The sequence below is a fragment of the Schistocerca serialis genome, chromosome 3 (genome assembly GCF_023864345.2).
Source record: "Schistocerca serialis cubense isolate TAMUIC-IGC-003099 chromosome 3, iqSchSeri2.2, whole genome shotgun sequence".
In the NCBI taxonomy this organism is placed as follows: domain Eukaryota; kingdom Metazoa; phylum Arthropoda; class Insecta; order Orthoptera; family Acrididae; genus Schistocerca; species Schistocerca serialis.
In genome coordinates this window covers 264,158,392-264,177,398 of record NC_064640.1, presented here as the reverse complement: position 1 = coordinate 264,177,398, position 19,007 = coordinate 264,158,392, and positions in this window count along the sequence as shown.

The window sequence follows — 19,007 nt, the reverse complement described above, 5'->3', positions numbered from 1 at the left end:
CAGAAAGCCTTTAAACATAATCTGAACAGCAACCGAAGCTAATGAGATAGAACCATGAGTGTTTTATTATTACTGTCTACGTGCCGCATCAGTGAGTAATCCGAATTCTCTATAAGAATTTGTAGATGTTAGCTCACATCGGTGTCTTTAAGTAGCAAGGCCACAGCAGATCTAGTATTAACTGCAGTTACTGGTAACAGTGGAGCAGCGCAATTGCAGTTAACGGGGGTGGTTAAGGACCGCAATTTTAGTCAACAGGTGCTTCTGAGGGCCACAGCCGCGGAAGGGAGAGGTCGTATTTCGGAGTCGAAACCTCGCTTCGCCTCAGTGTGGCTGTGGTGCCGCACTGCAGAGATGAGAAACACAACGTCATAGTATCCGGGTTTTAAACAACTTGCAGTTGTCTGTGAAGGGCGACAGGAAACACACATCTCGTACAACAGTACATCACTTTGAGGTATAGCGTGGTTATTTAAACAACTTCGCTCTGAAGAAGGCTGATATCTGTGAGGATAACTGGAGTCCGTGAAAGTGAACTTCAGATTTTTAAGCGCTAATATAAATTTTTCAGTTGGTATATTAAGTGCTCACATGGCAAGCCAGTACTGATCAAAGAAGGGAAAGCTGAAAGGTAGAAGCAATATAAATATAGAAGGGCTATACAAGAAAATTGAACTTGACGGTAATATTGCAGAAAGGAAAGAGGAAGTAAAGGAAGATGAGATGAGAGATACAATATTGCGAGGAGAATTTGACAGTGCACTGAAACACCTAAGTCGAAACAAAGTCAGTGGACGACATTCTCTCATACTTACTGCGATCCTTGGGGAAGCCAACCATGACAAAACTATTCTCCCCGGGGTGCAGTTGTTACGAGATAAGCGAAGTACACTCAGACTTGAAGAATAATGTAATCATTACAATTCCAAAGGAGGCAGGTGCAGATGGGTGTGAATACTACTGAGCAATCAATTTGGTAAGTCATGGTTGCAAAATACTGACACAAATGATTTACAAAAGAATGGAATAATTGGCAAAAGTTGATCTGGTGGAAAATCAGTCTGGGTTCAGGGGAAATGTAGGAACACGTTAGACAATACTGACACTACGACGTATCTACAAATATACTCTGCAAATCACTGTGAAGGGCGTGGCAGAGCGTACGTCGTATTGTAACAGTTATTAGAGCTTTTCCCCATTGCATTCATGTATGGAACGTGGTGGCTTGCGCGAGTATGTATGTAGATGCTAGTGTAGGTGCAGAAAAATGATTACTTAAACGCTTCTGAGCATGGTGTTATTATTTTCATTTTATCTTCGCGTTCCCCATGGGAAAAACCATTTCGCATTCGCTAGAATCTATTGAAATTGTGCCCAAGGTGTGCTTCAGAGGAAGTAGTATAACAGTAAATTTATTTTCTTGCATATATTCACGGAAACCATGAATTACTTCTCTTTCGTTTAAGCGAAATTTGCGGGCCAACTCACTAATTTTGGTTTCACCAAATGTCAGCTGCTTCCCAGGATTTCCTGGCCAGCACTTAGAATCTAAAATCTTGGGGCGTTCAGGTAAATTGACATCATCTCGTTGAAGCAGATGCTTTCCGAAAGCCTTTTTCAGACTTTTATAAAAATTGCATCAACTATTTGCAGTACTGTCTCTCTTATTTTTGTGGAGTCCTATCCTTTTGAACTTCAAGGTCTCCTCACTTTGAAGAGAGAGCCTATGGTAATCTGGACCAGGATTTTCAATTCTTTCTTAAAAAATTTGGACTGTATTCATTATCATCCTGTGTACTTTGTACAAGTCAATATTTCCCTCTTGAAAACCTAGACTATAGTTCACTAAATTCTTGGAGAGCATCATACATGAGGCCAAAATCAAGAACAAACTCACATGCCGCTATCTTTCCCAAAAGACCCTCATAAAGGCAGCGGTCTGATTCACTTCTTTTGCCCCCTCAAAGTAATGGACCAGAGCTTAAAAGTCTTGTCACATTGAAGAATGGCCGTGCGGTTAAAGGCGCTGCAGTCTGGAACTGCAAGACCGCTACGGTCGCAGGTTCGAATCCTGCCTCGGGCATGGATGTTTGTGATGTCCTTAGGTTAGTTAGGTTTAACTAGTTCTAAGTTCTAGGGGACTAATGACCTCAGCAGTTGAGTCCCATAGTGCTCAGAGCCATTTGAAGCCAACATTGAAGAAACGGTGCGAGAGCTAGATGCAACCCAGCGAGTGCTTAAAACACTGTGAATGCTAAGAACTTGAAGTTCTAGAGTCGATGCACAAGCCTGAAGTTCCCTGTCATTCTTAAGTGAAGCATGATAAGTTGCGTTAAGTTTGTCCACAAAACTCTTGAAGCATTTCACTGGCGCCCCACTGTGCACCACTAACGGATAATTCAAGGCGATGGTTAGCACAACGCCAGAAAATAAAACTAGGAATCTTCTCTTGCATTAATATCCGTACACCATTACGCACACCAAATATCACAGCTTGAAACACCCCAGATCAAATTTTTGGTATTGTAAGCGGTCGAATAACGTAGCACAGTAATCTTTATGTTAAAAGTCCGTGACCGAAAGGCGTATGGGAGTTGTTTCAATCGGATTTTGGCTCTTCATAATGCTATATTCAAAGAACAGGGGTTTTGCATTAATCAGGATCGGGAAATTTTGCACAAAGTGAAGTTATATATTCTCGTTAAACACAAATGTGAACGGTCACTAACAATGTCACACTTTTCTATTCGTGTTTATCTCGACATAGGCCAAATGTATTGAAACTCGTCACACGCTGTTGTAATAATCTCACTGTAATACATTTCCCGGCGCGGTGGACGCGAATGCATAAAATCGGCACTCCGCATTTATAATCACTTTTCAGTAAAAACACTTTCCCTCCACTCGGTGTAACTCTGTTTGCTCGACTGCATCTGTCAACAATAGCACTCGCTCGGTGCACTCGACGCTGAACTACGGGTTCGTGGCCTATCCTCGACCTGTGCGAGTAGAACATGGTTTTCTCTCAGTAACGGACCGAAAATCCCTAACATCCCCACCCTAAAAAACTTCTTTGGACCTATAGGCAAAAAACAAAATAATAAAAGTTGTTGATATGAAATATAAGAAATAAAACATAATTCCAGTACATCAAACTATACAACTAATTGACAATTCTTTACGTTGTATTAGCTCAGTCAAAAACATAGATGCCAACTTAATAAGCTAAAAACGTCTTACTTAACTACATACAATTATAACTAACACGGTTGCCCAGAAAATAGATTTTTCAAGAAACGGCCATTTAACTCTGCCATAGGTTATTTATTGTGGTTAAATGCTTACTATCATTGCCAATAGGGTCAAAAAAACCTTCTTATTTTACTAACATACGCTTCATAGTTTAAAATATTGGTGCTCTTTACTCATTAAATAGTGACAGAATACCACTTTTGTTATCCCAGTACAAATACACTAATTATCAGCTTCGACAGCTAACTAGATCATTAAATCATTATTTGTTTGCCATTCATGAGTAATCTTTTACTCATTAGCATCATGATTTTACTATATCTTTCAATTCACATAAATCATTACACATAATCTCTCTCTCAACCCAATATCATCTTCACTCCAGTATATACTGCTTCAGCATCTATTGATCACACTTATTTACGTGAATGAATACTAAAAATTCTTCCCATACTCCTAAACTCCTGTGCGTATCACGGGCCACATTACATTAATCATCCTTAAACTGGGTTGTGATAATTAGAGTACAACTAGACACGGAGATCCGGTGTGGTTTGTAATTAATTTGTGGCAGTGACACTTGGTAGATATGGTAATCCATTAATGTGGAACCGATTTACGCTGGGAAAAAAATAGTTCCAATGTTGACCACCAGGCGCAAACCTGGTGCTGTACACTATTTGTATGACAGTGCCACCCACGCTGTTATTTGAGAAGCCATACCGCGAATAAATGTTATGGTTAGCGAGAAGAGAGACCTGCGCTGTTAGGGAAACTTTCTTATGTGAACGTCAACAACTACAGTGCTGCATTGAGACAGTATAGCCAACTGAATGGTCTGAGGAGAGAGTCGATGTCATTAGATGGTTTAAAGAAGATGATAATGAAATTCGAAAATATGGTGAGTACGGTGTGGCACCTGCAAGATGAAAATGTGTAATGGTTGATCTGATGCCATCCTGCCTCTGGTTTGCCATTTCTCCCTTAAAATTCACAACTACTTCAGTTTCCTTAGTTCCTAGATCTTTCAGGGGTTTGTCTACCTCTTCTTCTTGTTTTCTCATTGGCTTTCCGTTACCTGTACCTGTGGACAAAAGTTTCTCTATTTCTTCCAGCTCTGTCATTTCTTCCAGCTCTGTCATTTCTTCCAAATAAATTTTCTCTCCTTTTCAAGTTTCATCTTTAGCCACTTCCTTCTGAGTAGCTCTCTCTTTGTTATGAACTTCCTTCAATATGACTTCGTCTCCTTCTTCTTATTTTGGTATTTTAGTCATGGTATCTTCTGTAACCACTTTCTCTTCTTACATCTCTACCTCAACCATCTCCTTTGAGTTTTTTTTTTTACTTCCTCTTTAATTTTCATTTCAGGAACTGTTTTAGGTGAAGGGTTCTCTGTACTTTATAAGTCTTTAATAGTGCTGCTCCATTCTTGCGGCATCTCTACCATATTTTTAATCTGTTGGTCATGACATGTCTAAAATTCCTGAATCTTCTCTTCGAGTTCGATTTCAGCTTGTCTAACATCTTCCTCGGCTTTTCCATTCTCAGGCTATTCATATCGTCTCTGAGTTTATCTGAATGCTCCTGCAGCCAGTCCATTCTTCTCTTCATGGTATCTCTTCATTCCTTCTTCAAACTTCTACCAAGATTTCTTCAAATTTTCTTGTAACATCTCCTATTTACGATATTGGGTTTTTCGTGACCCTTCTGCGTTTTCTTGGGATACTTTCTCTATACTCTCTTAGGTTTCCTGGAACATTCTCTTGTTTCCTTGTAATATCATTGAGTCTTCTTGTATTATCTTCTCCTTATTTTCCTTTGATGCTCTTCAAGATCAATTCAAACATCGAAAGTACACACATCAAAGAAAGTTTTGCATCACCCCGGTTCCCAGAAGTCATGAAGATAGACGTTGACTGTGGATATTGTACCACAGACACAGTCCCATTGACTGTTCAGAGATATCACTAAACCCGCCCAAAGATGTAAACAACCATGCATGAGCAGCACCTATTAGACGGAGGTCGTCCGACAGTCGATCAGTTCCAGTCATTCCACCAGGAAGGAGGTACACGGCTCGTGTTGTCTGTAGTTCAACCATGCCTAGACGATCAATACCACGGTTTGATGGCGTCCGCATTGTTACTTTGAGCCAGAAAGAGCTCTCAACAAGGGATGTCTCGAGGCATCTCGGAGTGAACCAAAGCGATGTTGGTAAAAGGAGGAGACAGGAACTGTCGATGACATGCCTCGCTCAGGCACCCCATGGGCTACTTCTGCAGTCGATGACCGCTACCTATGAATTATGGCTCGGAGGAACCCTGACAGCAACGCCACCATGTTGAATAATGCTTTTTGTGCAGCCACAGAACGTCGTGTTACGACTCAAACTGTGCACAATAGGCTGCATAATGCGCAACTTCACTCCCGACGTCCATGGCGAGGTCCGTCTTTGCAACCACGACACCATGCAGCGCGGTACAGATGGGCCCAACGAAATGCCGAATGGACTGCTCAGGATTGTCATCACGTTCTCATCACCGATGAGTGTCGCATATGCCTTCAACCAGACAATCGTCGGAGACGTGTTTGGAGGCAACCCGGTCATGCTGAACGCCTTAGACACACTGTCCAGCGAGTGCAGCAAGGTGGAGATTCCCTGATGTTTTGTGGTGGCATTATGTGAGGCTGAGGTACTCCACTGGTGGTCATAGAAGGCGCCGTAGTGGCTGTACGATACGTAAATGCCATCCTCCGACCGATAGTGCAACCATATCTGCAGGAACTGTCGATGACATGCCTCGCTCAGGCACCCCATGGGCTACTTCTGCAGTCGATGACCGTCGATGCCGTCTTCATGGACGACAATTTGCGCCCCCAGCGTGCACATCTTGTGAATGAATTCCTCCAGGATAACGACATCGCTCGACTAGAGTGGCTAGCATGTTCTCCAGACGTGAACCCTATCGAACATGCCAGGGCTAGTTTGAAAAGGGCTGTTTATGGATGACGTGACCCACCAATCACTCTGAGGGGTCTACGCCGAATCGCCGTTGAGGAGTGGGACAATCTGGACCAACAGTGCCTTGATTAACTTGTCGATAGTAGTATGCCACGACGAATACAGGCATGCATCAATGGAAGAGGACGTGCTACTGGGTATTAGAGTTACCGCTGTGTACAGCAGGCTGGACCACCATCTCTGAAGGTCTCGTTGTATGCTGGTACAACATGCTATGTGTGGTTTTCATGAGAAATGAAAAGGGCGGAAATGATGTTTATGTTGATCTCTGTTCCAATTTTCTGTACAGGTCTCGGAAGCGAGGTGATGCAAAACGTTTTTTGATGTGTGTATATTCTCCCCTCGTACATCTGGCTCATCTCTCACTGTTTTCAGCGGTTTCTCAGTGTATCCTGTTGAATGATCTAAACGACTGTCGACTGACAATCGAAAACCATTGTTCTTGAATCAACTTCTTTTTGGTACACTACCTTCATTTTTCCAGATACTACGTCCACAATTTTTTGTTTTTCTCAGAAGACGACCTGATTATTCACAATCTTCTGACAAGCACTATTAAATAACCTTTGGTAACACAAATATTTGTTCTAATTAACAATCAATTAACCAAACATTTTTTTGTTCCATTTCAGTTGACCCAGATTAACAAAGTAGCTATCACCACTGGACAAAGTAGCCCTCACTAGCCTACCTAATGTCGAACACTTACATCAACATTCACAGTTTCACACAAAACATTTAAATAACATAAATATCATAAATTAATAAACGTGTAAATCAGTAATTCACAATAAATAGCCCATCTGACTTGCTGTTGCTTCCTACAGTCAACGCTTAGTTGTATAAACATGTCCGCTTAAGCATACAATACTTCAGAGCAAAATTTCTAAAAATGTTCAAAAACTGTTTATAGTCCTCTGCAGTAATACAAAACACCATCTGAAATCATTTACATGCTTTGTATACTGCGTAATTTTGGTTACCATAGCACGAGCAGCTCTTCTTCACTCACCCATTGACACTAGTACAAGTAGCGATGTTAGACATACGTGCAGACGCTTGTGCGCCTCTATTTATGCGGATCTGGTCAAGTCGCACAGGCAGCCTGCTTTTATCCCCGTCTAATGAGGAGGTACTGAATCCAGTTGTGGAAAAAAGAAATTTATGAGACAAGTTGACTAAATAAGGGATCGGTTGGTAGGATGGATCGGTTGGTAGGATACACCCTAAAGCATCAAGAGATCGTCAGTTTGGTAACTGAGAGAAGTGTGCGTGTGTGTGTTGTATACCGGGGGGGGGGGGGCAGAGGAAGCGGGGGGGGGGGGGGGGGAAGGCGGATTGTAAAAGGATACCAAGGCATGAATATAGTAAAAATGTTCAAGTGGATGTAGGTAGCAGTAGTTATGCAGAGATGAAGTGTCTTGAGTAGGACAGACTAGCGTGGAGATCTGCATCATACGTCTTTGGACTGAAGGTCTCAACAACAGCATACTGGTATGTATACGAAATGAGTTTATAAACCCAGCCATTAATCCGGAACTGAAAAATGTGACGTAGAAACGTTTCCAGGGATGTTCACCGGTTATCGAGGTAGGGTTCCCTTTCCTTACCTGCAGCTACTTTGTTAAATGGGTACCCATATTATGTGGATTACTGTGTTCTCCATCTACATCGATATACAAACACCGCAAGCCACCGTAGAGTCTAAACTCAGTGTCAGCATGTAGAACACCAGCCATTCCCTTTTTCTGTTCCAATCGATGATAAAGCGGGGGAGAAACGACTGTCTGTATGCCTCCATACGAGCCCTAATCTCTCTAATCTTATCTTTATGGTCCTTTCGCGAAATGTACGTTCTGCAGCCAGCCTCAAATTACGGTTCTCTAAATTTTCTCAAGCGTGCTCCTCGAAAAGAACGTTGCCTTCCCTCCAGGGATTCTATCTTTGAGTTCTCGGAACATCTACGTAATACTTGCGTGTTGTTCGAACCTACCGGTAACAAATCTAGTAGCCCGCCCCTGAATTGCTTCTATGTCTTCCTTTAACCCGACCTGGTGCGGATGACGAATACTCGAACAGTACTCAACAACTAATCGCACAAGTGTCCTATATGGGGTCTCCTTTACAGATCAACCACACTTTCTTAAAATTCTCCCAATAAACCAAACTGGACTTGGAAGAGCAGTTGAATGGAATGGACAGTGTCTTGAAAGGAGGATATAAGATGAACATCAACAAAAGCAAAACAAGGATAATGGAATGTAGTCTAATTAAGTCGGGTGATGCTGAGGGAATTAGATTAGGAAATGAGGCACTTAAAGTAGTAAAGGAGTTTTGCTATTTGGGGAGTAAAATAACTGATGATGGTAGAAGTAGAGAGGATATAAAATGTAGGCTGGCAATGGCAAGGAAAGCGTTTCTGAAGAAGAGAAATTTGTTAACATCCAGTATTGATTTAAGTGTCAGGAAGTCATTTCTGTGCTCAGACTCCACACCTCACCGCCTATCCTAACACAAGACTACAAAGTTCAGAAATTCACACGAAGGCATAAATAACGACATAACCGACATCCAAGCCAATATGACATGCGTGTTGAAACATGGACGATAAATAGTTTGGACAAGAAGAGAATAGAAGCTTTCGAAATGTGGTGCTACAGAAGAATGCTGAAGATTAGGTGGGTAGATCACATAACTAATGAGGAAGCATTGAATAGGATTGGGGAGAAGATAAGTTTGTGGCACAACTTGACCAGAAGAAGGGATCGGTTGGTAGGACATGTTCTGAGGCATCAAGGGATCACCAATTTAGTATTGGAGGGCAGCGTGGAGGGTAAAAATCGTAGAGGGAGACCAAGAGATGAATACACTAAGCAGATTCAGAAGGATGTAGGTTGCAGTAGGTACTGGGAGATGAAAATGCTTGCACAGGATAGAGTAGCATGGAGAGCTGCATCAAACCAGTCTCAGGACTGAAGACGACAACAACAACAACCATTCGCCTTACCTACTATAGTCTTTACATGCTCATTCATATCCCATATCATATTGCTTTGCAACGTTACGCCCATATATTTAATAGACGTGACTGCGTGATGCAGCACACTACTAATATTGTATTCTAACATTATGGGACTGTTTTTCCTACTTCTTTGCATTAAATTACATTTTTCTACATTCAGAGCTAGCTGCTATTCAACACACCAACTAGAAAATTTGTCTAAATCATCTTGTATCCTCCTACAGTCACTCAATGACGACACCTTCCCATACACCACAGTATCATCAGCAAACAGCCGCAAACTACTGCTTAGCTGTCTGCCAGATTATTTATGTATACAGAAAATAACAGCTGTCCTATTGCATTTCCCTGGGGCACTGATGACGATACCCTTGTCTCTGATTATCACTTGCTGTCGATGAGTACTTTTGTAGTTAAGAGCTTAGTTTAATTGTTCCCCATGGCTACGGAAGTTAAAATAAGTTAGAATGCTAAACTCAGTGTCAGCATGTGGCATGCACCTTTCGAATAGCGCCCAGGAGCCGTCGAAATTAGCATCGGAAGGACGTATTAGAATCTACAGATGGGCACAGACCCTCATTACAGGAGGCACTTAGCGTACGACATTGGTGCGCCTTGTAGTGCTCAGACTCCACACCTCACCGCCTATCCTAACACAAGACTACAAAGTTCAGAAATTCACATGAAGGCATAAATAACGACATAACCGACATCCAAGCCAATATGACATGCGTGTTGAGCAACGTCCCAAAGGACAGTTTCACATGGTTGCGTTGTATTCACGTGGGGAGAAGAATCATTATAGGCACCACCTTAACCTTTCTCTGCTTTTTATTAATCCAGGCTTAAGGCTTTTTCGATCGACGCTTTACTGTGTGTCGTGCAATAGTGCAAGTGATACGTTCAGTGTACAGTTTAAGCCAGTTCACAGGTTGTTAACTCATACTCGTATACGTACGCCACGCCAGTTTGAGTGATCTAGAACTATTCTGATAAAGCTAATGGGAAAGCAATCAGTTGACTTGTGTGGTTTACCTGTGAAAGTGATTCAGACGTATGTATGACAACAGCGAGTGAACAGTGCAACCCTGAGAAAGAACCAATTTCTAAATAGGACTGCGTTAGCTTAATTTGTACGATAGCGCCTATTCCACCAGTGTCGAGCTTTATATTTTGTTGAAGCATTTCAGCATCTCCACAAACGGCGTACCATGGAGGAAGGAGGCGCTTGTGCTGAAGCGTCAGGTAGGTGGTATAGACCCCATTCGTAAGACAAATATTCCTATCATCCACCGAAATGCAGCGTCAATCGACATTGTACACCAGCCTGGCCACTTCCACCTTGTTTCGAACACAAAATGAGTGGACAGAGATTTTCTTCACCTCAAGAAGCTGTTGAATTTTTCCCAAACTACGTTGTAGGTACCAACATCAGAGTGGAAGAAATGTTTCTAGAATGGGTTCCAGTCCATGAAAGAGTAAACAGGCAAATGTTTTGAGAATAAGAAAATTATTTGTACAAAAAGAGGATTTGTTTAATTATTTATCTAAAAACTTAAATGACTGCCATTATACTGGTTACCGACCTTGACTGCTGAGCCAGAAATAGTACCAGAATTGACCCGGAATAAGGACTGGTCTGTTAAACGCACTGAAATACACTGCTTGACTAAAAAAAAGTGAAGCACTCAGAGCGGAAGGAGGAAACTAAATGACACTTCAGGGAATGAGAGGGTATATGATTACAAAATCGAGTCAAAATTACAAACAAATTTAGAGTATGAGCCCACTTACCAGTATGGTGTCGTATCGCCTCTGGCTTGGATGCACGCACAGATTCGGTTGGGAAGGGTGTCAGAAAGCATTGTGGCCCGACGTTGGACTACATGGGAACGCGAGGGCAGGCGTATTCGTCGTCAGGGTTGGTGCCAGGAAGCATTGTGTCCTCTCCTGAGACAAACTATCCCAAAACTTTTGTAGCTAATCTTTGATATCCTGGATACTGGCACTGGGATGGAGTTCACATCCCAGCTAGTTCAAAATGGCTCGAAGCACTATGGGACTTAACATCTGAGGTCATCAGTCCCCTAGAACCTAGAACTACTGAAACTTAACTACCCTATGGACATCACACACATCCATGCCCGAGACAGGATTCGAATCTGCGACCGTAGCGGTCGTGTCGTTCCAGACTGAAGTGCCTAGAACCGTTCGGCCAGAGCGGCCGGCTCCCAGCTGGTCTCACACATGTTCTGTCGGGGACAGATCTGGGAGTCCATCACTATCGAGGACAGAGCTGAACTGTTCACGGGAGTACCACTATATCACACGAACATGAGGATGCAGGATGTTCTTGACGTGCCGTTGTGCAGAATTCACTCAGTCTAAAAGCCGTGAGCTGAAGTCATGCCCGATGGCTCCCTACACCATGATGGTAAGAGTAATACTGCTGTGTCTCTCCAAAACAATGAAAAATGGTCATCTGGGGTAGGACGTAACAGCAGTTGATCGCTGAACACAATGCAACGCCATTCATCAACAGTACACGATTCCTGGTCATCGCACCATTCCAGGCAGTCGTTTGTCTTATGGTATTAATGGCAGCCTTCACATAGGACGTCTGCTGCTAGTCTCCGAGCAATGGTACGGTATGGCACAGAATGTAGCTGGGAGTCCATCACTTGTTCTCGGATGGCAGGTGCAGTTGTGAAGCGGCTACGATGCGCTTAGTGCACAATACGGGGATCTTCAGAGGTGACTATCACCAACCTTGACGACGAGTGTGCCTACTCTCGCGTTTCCAACGGTCGGGCCACTGTCACATCCGAATGCCCCACAAATCTGCATACTGCACGATTCGACAAGTTGGCCATATGGTGACCAACAATGAGGCTCCTGTCAAACTCTGTCAGTTGCTGATAACGCTAACGTGAGAACGCGGCAACCCCGTGTACTTCACAGTGGTCACTCAGCATCTGAAGCTGTTTGCGCCCCTTATATTTCCTAAAAGACCTGGTAACAACACTAAACACTAAAACACCAGTGCACTCCGGTAGTCATTCTACCAATTACAGAGAATTGTAGCCCTAATCATTTACATGCCCGCCGATAGAGAGTACGTATCCGAAGTTACAGAGACATCCGACCAAGTCTTCTGGGTGCTTCACTTTTGTTACAGGCACTGCAGTAACTGAGAACCCAGGGAAACCAGCGTAAGACAATGTGGACAAAAATGTGTCTAAACAGTTCTACACACTGCTGTATAAGGTAACTTATTCAGGTTTTGCCTTAATCTGTCTGTGCCAAGGTGGATGATACAAAATGCCATAAATCATTAAATATTGGCCCACCTTTCATACTACTCCAAAGGCTACCTTCGGTAGTTCCAGCTCTGACGGAGCTGGCATATGCAGGGTAAGACATCTAAGACAGCTAACCCCAAATATATCCAGAATGAAGAACTTTTCGTCACGCAGTTTTCTCCAACTTATAGCGGACAATTTGGCGAATTCCGTGACGTCCGCAAGTTATTTCAATCGTTTATAGTCGCCAAATTACGACACCGACTTTGGTATTTTTCTGATGGAACTATATACGTTTTTCTGTGGTATTTGAAAGAAGGTGCTGAGAGAATTTCAGCGACATAACATCTACGGGACTCGATCAAATACACTCCTGGAAATTGAAATAAGAACACCGTGAATTCATTGTCCCAGGAAGGGGAAACTTTATTGACACATTCCTGGGGTCAGATACATCACATGATCACACTGACAGAACCACAGGCACATAGACACGGGCAACAGAGCATGCACAATGTCGGCACTAGTACAGTGTATATCCACCTTTCGCAGCAACGCAGGCTGCTATTCTCCCATGGAGACGATCGTAGAGATGCTGGATGTAGTCCTGTGGAACGGCTTGCCATGCCATTTCCACCTGGCGCCTCAGTTGGACCAGCGTTCGTGCTGGACGTGCAGACCGCGTGAGACGGCGCTTCATCCAGTCCCAAACATGCTCAATGGGGGACAGATCCGGAGATCTTGCTGGCCAGGGTAGTTGACTTACACCTTCTAGAGCACGTTGGGTGGCACGGGATACATGCGGACGTGCATTGTCCTGTTGGAACAGCAAGTTCCCTTGCCGGTCTAGGAATGGTAGAACGATGGGTTCGATGACGGTTTGGATGTACCGTGCACTATTCAGTGTCCCCTCGACGATCACCAGTGGTGTACGGCCAGTGTAGGAGATCGCTCCCCACACCATGATGCCGGGTGTTGGCCCTGTGTGCCTCGGTCGTATGCAGTCCTGATTGTGGCGCTCACCTGCACGGCGCCAAACACGCATACGACCATCATTGGCACCAAGGCAGAAGCGACTCTCATCGCTGCAGACGACACGTCTCCATTCGTCCCTCCATTCACACCTGTCGCGACACCACTGGAGGCGGGCTGCACGATGTTGGGGCGTGAGCGGAAGACGGCCTAACGGTGTGCGGGACCGTAGCCCAGCTTCATGGAGACGGTTGCGAATGGTCCTCGCCGATACCACAGGAGCAACAGTGTCCCTAATTTGCTGGGAAGTGGCGGTGAGGTCCCCTACGGCACTGCGTAGGATCCTACGGTCTTGGCGTGCATCCGTGCGTCGCTGCGGTCCGGTCCCAGGTCGACGGGCACGTGCACCTTCCGCCGACCACTGGCGACAACATCGATGTACTGTGGAGACCTCACGCCCCACGTGTTGAGCAATTCGGCGGTACGTCCACCCGGCATCCCGCATGCCCACTATACGCCCTCGCTCAAAGTCCGTCAACTGCACATACGGTTCACGTCCACGCTGTCGCGGCATGCTACCAGTGTTAAAGACTGCGATGGAGCTCCGTATGCCACTGCAAACTGGCTGACACTGACGGCGGCGGTGCACAAATGCTGCGCAGCTAGCGCCATTCGACGGCCAACACCGCGGTTCCTGGTGTGTCCGCTGTGCCATGCGTGTGATCATTGCTTGTACAGCCCTCTCGCAGTGTCCGGAGCAAGTATGGTGGGTCTGACACACCGGTGCAAGTGTTCTTTTTTACATTTCCAAGAGTGTAGTACCAAGATAACAGCGCCGCAAACAACTGTCACGCCGTCAAAAGAAGAGGTTCAGCAAAAATCTTCCCTATTATGCCAAATGTAAGCAAACACGTAGTCAAGTATGGTTCTTGTGTTTACAGTGCGCTTCATGCTCATCAGTGCGTGTTCTGCTGTTGTAGCAGCAGATAACTTCCTCGTAAAGATATTGAGACATTCACAACGTATACGAGTCGAGAAAGTGAATATCATTTATGGCGACTGTCGACAACCTATTGAAACAGCGATGCGGTTGTGTGCAGATCGTGCCAAGCACTCATGATCTTTCTTTGCAAAGATTATAATAAAATTTGTAAAAACTGGAAGTGTGGAGAATAACGTACGCCATGGAAAGCGAGAGCAAATGATAAAGAACTGAAACTAACATTTTAACAACAGTAACACACAATGTAAATGCCACTAAGAGATAGCTCGAAAATACGACAGGGATCAATCAAATGAGTGTTCTGTGAGCACTACATTCCATTGCATTTCATCCTCTTCACATTTCGCTGCATTCGTGGTAATGACAACTAAAACTGGTTACAGTTCTCCGCATGTTATCTACGAAAAATGCGAAGTGATTTGGCATAACTATGCAAAATTTTCTTTATGGAAAAAAACCGGATCCAAACCATGGACAAATCAGTCTTCGCAATTTGCACTAATCGTCAGCTGAAAATCCATGGTGACTCGAAGAGGTGAATAAAACAAAGCTCTCTGTCTATCAACGTTTGGTGCGCGTTTTTCAAGGTCCGTATCATTGGTCCTTCTGTTATTGATTGAAATCTAAATACACTCAAGTATCTCGATTTTCTAAGATATGGTGCTGCCGCAGTTATTGGAAGATATCCCACTGGACATAAGGCGATCAGTGTGATACCAAAATGACGATTTTCATTCCCATTCCAAACATGTAATGGTAGATTCTCTTAAGAGAACATTTGGAGAGTACGAGTAAGGTCGTTTAGGAAACGCAAATTGTCTGCACACTCACCGTACTTAACCCTTCTATACCTTTATCTGCGGCGAAAATTGAAACAAGGGTTTTATTAGGAAATAGCGACGACTACGGAACAAGAAATACCTTAAAGAAGAGCCTGTTCACTCCAGATAAAATTCAATAATTCAATGTGCAATATTGTTTCTCCAGAATCTGTTTATAGCGTGTAGCCATGCTCAAGGAAAACGTTTTCAGAACTTGGTATGATAGCTGTTAAAATAAGTACACGAACTCTAAATAAGTTACTTGTTTGCTTACATTTGGTATGATGGGTAGGCGTTTGTGAAATCTCTTCTCCTGACGGCGTGACAATGGTTTGCGACGCTGTTATCTTGATGCTAATTGATCAAGTTCCATATATGATACGCTGTTAACGTTCTCTTAGAAGCTTTTTTCAAATGGCACAGAAAAAATTGTATAGTTCTATATTACCAGATCTCCCTATTTGTAGACATAAGGAGTCAGACTCTTGCAACTGCCGACCTACAGTCATAAACATTCGTTTCCAAGAATTTCACCTATTTGAAAATTGTTCATTATTCAACTATTCTAGTAGGGGGTTACTACTATTGACCCTCTATACATATAACACGTATGGGAGTCCATAGTAATAACACCCTACTAGAAAATTGAATAATTAACCATTTTCAAATAGGTGAAATTCTTGGAAACGAGTGTTTGTGACTGTAGATCGGCAGTTGCAAGAGTCTGATACCTTATGCCTACAAATCGGGAGATCTGGCAACATGTGGATTCGCTAATGTGTTGAGGTAGCTGAGGAGTTGGTAAGCTCAGAAGCTATATTTTCTATAGTTGACTATAGCGACAATTCTTCCCTAATGGTCGTCGGGTGACGCATAGAACATGAGCCGAACTGATATGTAGAGTGTAGTTGTAATGAAACTTGTATGTGAGCACCTCGCAAACTGTTTGAGCGTAATTATTACGTCACGACGTATACAATTTGTCGTCAAAAACTACTATGAATAATTGTCCATGGCTAGCAGCCTCATACCAACATTGAATCCATGACTGGGAGCATTTCTGGAAGGCATCTTTTGGAAGATCCTTCAGCTGATTTGTCGTAGTCCCCTTAATGTCCGGAATAGTGTCAAAACGTTTTCCTTTAAGAGCGGTATTAATTTTTGGGAAGAGCCAGAAGTCGTATGGTGCTAAATCTGGTGAGTGAGGCGGATGTGGACAGACAGGAACACTTTTTGCGCCCAAAAACTCGCGAGTGAAAAGCGATATGTGGCACGGTGCATTGTCGTGATGATGAAGGAAGCCATTGGCCCAATTTGCTGGTCTGTTGCTTCGTACATCGCTTCGTAAATTTTGCAGTACGCCCAAGTAAAATTCAGCATTTATAGTTGTTCCCTTGGAACGAATTCTGATCGCAATGTGACCTCAATATGAAAAAAAAGAACAGTGAGCATGATTTTGGTATTTCATTTTGCCTGACGTGCCTTTTTAAGGTCACAAAATCCACTGATTTTCCACTAGGGATTCTGAATTTTCGTCTCATAGTCATACCCATAGATCCAAGTTTTATCTCCAGCTACAATTTTGTCCAGATCTGAATGAAGATAAATCGTCAACTCCATGCAAACTGACATAAATTCCCTTCCTTTCGTCACTCAAAAGTCTGCAAACAAATTTTTCTCTCACTCGTCTCATTTACAAATTATTAGTGAAAATGCTTTGCATTGTTCCGTACGAGATGCTAATTCATCAGTAAGTTCTCGAATAGTTATTTGTCTGCTTGAACGAACAATTTTTGACACTTTTTGCACGTTTTCTACTGTTTTTGAGGTTAATGGTGGTTCCAAACGTTGCCTGTCTTCTACAGACTCATTTCCGCTTTTAAAGCGCTCATACCAATTGTAAACAATCTTCAGAGTTACAGCATTATCACCATACACCAAATTCAACATTTCATGAGTTTCTTTGGCACTTGAAACAGAACTTAATGTTGAAGCGTTGTTCGAAATCCATGACGCGTGACAGACTCAGTAAATACAACAAAAGTGGTTGTAGCATCAGCAACAGCTGTTACAAAAATTCATTCGCAGTATTTTTTGATCACAGCTTGTATGTGGCGGAGGAGTCATGGGGTGCATGGGGAGGGGTGGAAGATGATAATATTTTTATGTGACATAGTAACAAATTAACAATTTTCGGATTTTTTCCTTTATCTGCACTGTGAAACCTTGCTTCTAGCCAAATTTCATGACTCTAGGTCAATGTGAAGCACCCTATAGGTTTTGATGAGTGAGTTTATGTGAACCAAATATGTGATATAAATGGCCGTACCTTTTGATTGCGTTCACTTCGAGGCTTAATTTTCTTACACCGCCTAGGGACCGTTGGTCTTATTGTATGACGCAAATTTCAACGTCATACCTCCACCCGTTCTGGAAAAAGACGGACAGACAAACGGACAACAAAATGTTCCTCTGATTCCGCTGTTACCAATTGAGGTAAGGAACTTTTAAAAACGAAAATCAGCACAGTAATGCAAAGTTCAATATTACACAGATTGCAGTTCACAAATACATCAACATATTGCATTTTAACCATAGATTTATAATCTGAGCAAGGTTGAGAGCTGGCAATACTCTATTAGGATTTAAAGGTTGGCTACAGCGCACATACGCAAGCTCTGGAATCTAAGATGTTGTTGATATTGTTGATATCTAAGATATTGTTAAGATATTGATAGATTAACTAGTGGCAGTTTTGAAGCCAGGGTAGGAGCCCGCCTGCTGTGGTGCGCACGTGTGTTGGGCGAGGGGTCGTCACCGAGCTGCCGTTCTGCTGTGTCCGCGACACAGGATTTGGTATTGAGTTGATATCTTTTATAATTTGCAGCGCACTTATTAATTTAAAGCAAAGGGTTTGTGTATGTGCATAGCAGCAGGCGGTAATTTTGATAATGATAGTAGTTGAATTCTTAAGGGAAACCATTGTTAGGCGAATAGATTAAGTATTGATTTTTGTCATTGATTTCATTCGTAATTGTCAGGGAATTGTGTCACTATGTATTTAATTGAGAAGTATTTCGGTCTGTCACAAGATTTTGATTTATTTGTAATATTGCTTTAATGCCACTGGAGGCAGATTAACATATGAAGCGATTATTCAAAGAGCTTCTAGCGTTTTGTTAATTGAATGAGAAAGAATCGCTTTCAGAATATAGTTTTTGAAAAAAAGGAATTACTTTTTTGGGTTATGATTTATCGAGTTTAAATTTGACCAAACCCTTTCTCTTGAATTATATGTAGTTGTAGTAAGCAGCAGCAGCAGCCGCAGCAACAGCAGGAGCCGCCATACAGAACATGCATTGCACTCAGCATGAATAATAGGTTTTTCTTGTTTTTGTTAAATGACGGAATGCGGCAGATCAAGCAGTGGCAGCAGAAAGACCAAGTAAGTTATCTCTTGCGCACAGGATCAATTTTAAAAAAATAAAGTTTAGGCGATCTCTGTAATAGTAAAGTTAACAAGAGTACAAGCACGAGATTTTCAGTAGAAAACACAAGATAAGAAGATAGAGCTCGCGACTTTCAAGGTATCTCATACATTATCTATGCACTT